Raw genomic sequence first — 6,347 nt, forward strand, 5'->3', positions numbered from 1 at the left:
GTGCTTTCTTCTCGAAGAAGCTCAGCCCGGCGGAGCGTAACATGATGTGGGGGACCGGAACATGATGTGGGGGACCAGGAGCTGTTGGCTGTGGTTAAGGCTTTGAAGGTGTGGAGACTGGCTTGAGAGGGCTAAACACCCTTTCCTCATCTGGACTGACCACCGCAACATGGAGTACATCCGGGCAGCACGGAGACTGAATCCTCATCAGGCAAGGTGGGCCATGTTCTTTACCTGTTTTGTGTTTACCCTGTCCTACAGACCAGGTTCCCAGAATGTTAAGGCAGACGCACTGTCCCGGCTGTATGACACAGAGGAGCGGCCCATGGATCAGACTCCCATTCTCCCAGCCTCCTGCCTGGTAGCGCTGGTCGTGTGGGAGCTGGACGCGGACATTGAGCGGGCGTTGCGTACTGAACCCACTCCACTCCAGTATCCCGTCGGACTTCACTATGTTCCGTCTGCTGTCCGTGACCAATTGATCTATTGGGCCCACACATCACCCTCTTCTGGTCAACCGGGGATCGGTCGGTCGGTGCACTGTCTGTCTGGGAAGTACTGGTGGGACGTGAGGGTTTACGTTTCCTCCTGCTCGGTGTGTGCCCAATGTAAGACTCCTAAATACCTGCCCAGAGGTAAGCTACATCCCTTACCCTTTCCACAACGGCCTTGATCACACCTGTCGGTTGATTTTCTAACGGATCTTCCTCCCTCACAGGGGAACACCACGATCTTGGTAGTTGTGGATCGTTTCTCCAAGTCCTGTCATCTCCTCCCTCTGCCCGGTCTCCCTACGGCCCTAAAAATGTTTACAGTCTTGTTCCCTGCACACCTGGTTTACATTGCCCAATCAATTCATATGTATTTATTCCTCTGTTCCCCATCATGTTTTTGTGTAGGATTGTTTGTGTTACGTGTATTTTGATATTGTGGATATTGTTATACGTATTACTTTTTGTCTATGTTCCTTGTTTGAGCACATTTTATGTAGTTTGTGCTGTCATTTTTACCAGAATAAAAAGTGTGCCTGTTCACTACACTCTGCTCTCCTGCACCTGACTTTGGCCTCCAATACACACTCCTAACAAAAGTACTACTTAAGTATCTGTACTTTACTATTCATGTTTTTGACAACTTTTACTTCACTACATTCCTAAAGAAAATACTGTACTTTTTACTCCATACATTTTCGCTGACAACCAAAAGTTCTCATTACATTTTGAATACCTAGCAGGACAGGAAAATTGTCAAATTCACTCACTTATCAAGAGAAAAAGTGGGCATCCCTACTGTCTCTGGACTGGCGGACACAAATTTAACTTTTGTAAATAATGTCTGAGTGTTGGAGTGTATCCGTAAATTTTTTAAACAAGAAAATGGTGGCGTCTGCTTTGCTTAATATAAGGAATTTTAAATGAGTTATGCTTTTACCTTTGATATTTAAGTATATTTGAGCAATTACATTTACTTTTGATACTTAAGTATATTTAAAACCAAATACTTTTACTCAAGTAGTATTTTACTGACTGACTTTCACTTTTACTTGAGTAACTTTCCATTAAGGAATCTATACTTTCACTCAAGTATGACAATTGGGTACTTTTTCCACCACTGCCAGTGTAGGTACAAACACATTATAGGCAGGAGGCAGAGACAGAGACAGAGTGACGGCACTCCGTGGCACATGTAGACCCACCCCCCATCACTCCTACTCCCATCCATGGATCACATGACATAAAAGAGCGGCACACAGGCATTTTTTGTTCACCCTTGACACCAAACACACACAGACACACACCACAGACAAACACAGACACACACAGACACACACACACAGACTCCTCAAACTCCGCTAATTGTGCCTTTTATGAAGCAAAATGAGAACAGTCTATCTCATTGTGCAGTCGAGGGGAGGAGGGGGGAAACGGAGGAGGGAGGTTAGTGGTGGTGGTGGTGGGGGGGGGGGGGGTCTCTTTGGAATACGAGGCAGGGATATTTTCCAATTACTCAGCCCTTTCTCCCTCGCATCCCACAGGGCGAGAGAGGCAAAGGCAAAGTCGCGCTCGTTTATTAGTATTAGGGTCTCGTTCCCCCTGGAGGCCGCTCTGCTCTCCCCCTCTCGCTCCTTACAGCGCTGCGCCATGCACACAGGATCACTATAATAGAATTTGTAAGCCTTCAAGACAAAATTACATGAAATATGTTTGCAGGGGAAAGGGACCTGTGGGATGAGGGCTGGGGGGACAAGGTTTCCTGGGTAGAATTGGGTGGGTGAGTGTGTATGGTACAGCCAGAGAGAGAGCTGAACTGAATGAATAGTATGACTTAATTTCATCTCATTTTATGCTACTTGCCTGCACTGGATCTTCCACTTGCATTGTTGGAGAGGAAAAGGTTCAACAAACATTTATTTGCAGGCTTTCCATAATGGAAGGTGCCTGCATTCATCAGAAATTAACCTTCAGGGTGACAGTGCATTTAGAAGGGAGTGTTTCTTTAGTTGCTTATAAACCCAAATTGTTAGTGATGATAAAACCACAGCAAGACTTCAAACACTAACCTCACAAATCACTCACTTAATAGAAGGGTTCCAGGAAGATAATAATATTGGCACCCCAGAGCCAAACAGCCTGTCACGAGAGACTGGGAAGATAAGAATTGAATGCCTACATTTTTCCATTTCCATAATGGAGAAGCGTTGATCCCCAGGATTTGGAAAGATTATAAGGATCAAAAGGATGATCTGGTGTTCTCTTTGGTGGAAGCCTCCTCCAATGATTTAGCACTGACGTTACATGAGGTCTGTCATCTAAAGGTCACCGAAGGGCAGAGTGAATACTTAAACCCTAAACCCTAATTGATACCGTCAGAGGGAACCAAACAAGTCTTATCATCCAGCCACTTGAAAATATCAGAAATGCAATTATGAAAATGTCTGGATGATATAGATTGCTCTGGTCCCTGAGTAACTCCAACAGTACCCCCACTACCAACAAACAGTACACATTTTGTATGTATCCCGCAGACAAGCACATCTCAGTTTGCCGATGACACAACGGTGGTAGGCATGATCAACGACAACGATGAGGCAGCCAATAGGGAGGGGGTCAGAGACCTGACAGTGTGGACCTGGCAGTGTGGTGCCAGGACAACAACATCTCCCTCAACATCAATAAGACAAAGGAGCTGATCGTGGACTACAGGAAACAGAGGGCCGAGCACGCCCCCATTCACATCGACTTGGCTGTAGTGGAACGGGCTGAGAGCTTCAAGTTCCTCGGTGTCCACATCACTAAGGATCTATCATGGGCCAAACACACCAACATAGTCGTGAAGAGGGCACATCAATTCCTCTTCCCCCTCAGGATGCTGAAAAGATTTGGCATGGGCCCTCAGATCCTCAAAAAGTTAATTAGCTGCACCATCGAGAGCATCTTGACTGGCTGCATTACCACTTGGTATGGCAACTGCTTGACATCCGACCGCAAGGCGCTACAGAGGGTAATGCATACGGCCCAGTATATCACTGGGGCCGAGCTCCCTGCAACCCAGGACCTCTATATCAGGCGGTGCCAGAGGAAGGGCCCAAAAATTGTGAAAGACTTCAGATACCCAAGCCATAGACTGTTCTGTCTGCTACCACACTGCAAGCAGTACCAATGCACCAAGTCTGGGATCAACAGGACCCTGAATAGCTTCTACCCCCAAGCCATAAGACTGCTAAATAGTTAATCAAATGGCTACCCGGACTACCTGCATTGACCCTTTTTTGCACTAGCTCTCTCTTTTTTATTTGTTTATTTATTTCACCTTTATTTAACCAGGTAGGCTAGTTGAGAACAAGTTCTCATTTGCAACTGCGACCTGGCCAAGATAAAGCATAGCAATTCGACACATACAACAACACAGAGTTACATATGGAATAAACAAAACATACAGTCAGTAATACAGTAGAAAAATAAGTCTATATACAATGTGAGCAAATGAGGTGAGAAGGGAGGTAAAGGCAAAAAAAAGGCCATGGTGGCGAAGTAAATACAATATAGCAAGTAAAACACTGGAATGGTACATTTGCAGTGGAAGAATGTGCAAAGTAGAAATAGAAATAATGGGGTGCAAAGGAGCAAAATAAATAAATTCAGTAGGGGAAGAGGTGGTTGTTAGGGCTAAATTATAGATGGGCTATGTACAGGTGCAGTAATCTGTGAGCTGCTCTGACAGCTGGTGCATAAAGCTAGTGAGGGAGATAAGTGTTTCCAGTTTCATAGATTTTTGCAGTTCGTTTCAGTCATTGGCAGCAGAGAACTGGAAGGAAAGACGACCAAAGGAGGAATTGGCTTTGGGGGTGACCAGTGAGATATACCTGCTGGAGCGCGTGCTACGAGTGGGTGCTGCTATGGTGACCAGTGAGCTGAGATAAGGCGGGGCTTTACCTAGCAGAGACTTGTAGATAACCTGTAGCCAGCGGGTTTGGCAACGAGTATGAAGCGAGGGCCAACCAACGAGAGCGTACAGGTCACAATGGTGGGTAGTGTATGGGGCTTTGGTGACAAAACGGATGGCACTGTGATAGACTGCATCCAGTTTGTTGAGTAGAGTGTTGGAGGCTATTTTACAGATGACATCACCAAAGTTGAGGATCGGTAGGATGGTCAGTTTTACGAGGGTATGTTTGGCAGCATGAGTGAAGGTTGCTTTGTTGCGATATAGGAAGCCGATTCTAGATTTCATTTTCGATTGGAGATACTTAATGTGAGTCTGGAAGGAGAGTTTACAGTCTAACCAGACACCTAGGTATTTGTAGTTGTCCACATATTCTAAGTCAGAGCCGTCCAGAGTAGTGATGCTGGACGGGCAAGCAGGTGCGGGCAGTGATCGGTTGAATAGCATGCATTTAGTTTTTCATGCGTTTAAGAGCAGTTGGAGGCCACGGAAGGAGAGTTGTATGGCATTGAAGCTCATCTGGAGGTTAGTTAACACAGTGTCCAAGGAGGGGCCAGAAGTATACAGAATGGTGTCGTCTGCGTAGAGGTGTATCAGAGAATCACCAGCAGCAAGAGCGTTAGTTAGTTAACTAAGTTAGTTAGTTAGAGACATGTATGAGGGTGCCCGTGTTTATGGATTTGGAGTTGTACCTGGTAGGTTAATTGATAATTTGTGTGAAATTGAGGGCATCAAGCTTAGATTGTAGGATGGGTGTTAAGCATGTCCCAGTTTAGGTCACCTAGTAGCTCTCCTCAAAGCCCTGCACATTGACTCGGTACTGGTACTCCCTGTTTATAGCCATGTTATTTTCTACACCCTATATATAGTTATGGTAGTTTTACTCTTTATTTTTATTCGTTATTCGCTGTACCACTATTTCTATTTTTGTATTTTTTATCTTATATATCTTATATATCTTATCTTATTTTTTATCTGTTCTAGACTGTTGTAGAATGACCCGTAAGTAAGCATTTAACTGTTAGTCTACACCTGTTGTCTACGAAGCATGTGACAAATCCTTTTTTTAAATGTATTTATTTATTTTTTTTGAATTTTACCCCTTTTTCTCCCCAATTTCGTAGTATCCAATTGTTGTAGTAGCTACTATCTTGTCTCATCGCTACAACTCCCATACGGGCTCGGGAGAGACAAAGGTTGAAAGTCATGCGTCCTCCGATACACAACCAACCAAGCCGCTGCTTCTTTAACACAGCGCACATCCAACCCGGAAGCCAGCCGCACCAATGCGCCGGAGGAAACACCGTGCACCTGGCCACCTTGGCTAGCGTACACTGCGCCCAGCCCGCCACAGGAGTCGCTGGTGCGCGATGAGACAAGGACACCCCTACCGACCAAGCCCTCCCTAACCCGGGCGACGCTAGGCCAATTGTGCGTCGCCCCACGGACCTCCCGGTCGCGGCCGGTTACGACAGAGCCTGGGCGCGAACCCAGGACTCTGATGGCACAGCTGGCGCTGCAGTACAGCGCCCTTAACCACTGCGCCACCCGGGAGGCATGACAAATACTTTTTAATTGTATTTTATTCAACTACTGTGTCATTGGTTGCAGCATTACACAACTCAGAATAACATAAAACGCTAAACAAATGTCAGGTGTTTTCCCAGTCAGGTGCCCCATGAGACTTGCATGCTCCATGCTCATGTTGATGGTGGTGAGAAACCTGCAGATCCATCTCCATTTGTAGAGGCTCAGTCAGTGCATCTCAGTGTGTCTCAGTGTGTCTGCAGGGCCAGACAATACTACACAGACATGCTCCTTCTGTAAATATCTGTTTTTCAATAGAGCTGTTTGGTTTGCTGTGCCGGTAATTTACACAAGTAGTCTCAAGATGAAGCTTTCTT

This window comes from Oncorhynchus mykiss, chromosome 12 (genome assembly GCF_057628025.1).
Source record: "Oncorhynchus mykiss isolate SJ-2025 chromosome 12, ASM5762802v1, whole genome shotgun sequence".
Lineage (NCBI taxonomy): Eukaryota > Metazoa > Chordata > Actinopteri > Salmoniformes > Salmonidae > Oncorhynchus > Oncorhynchus mykiss.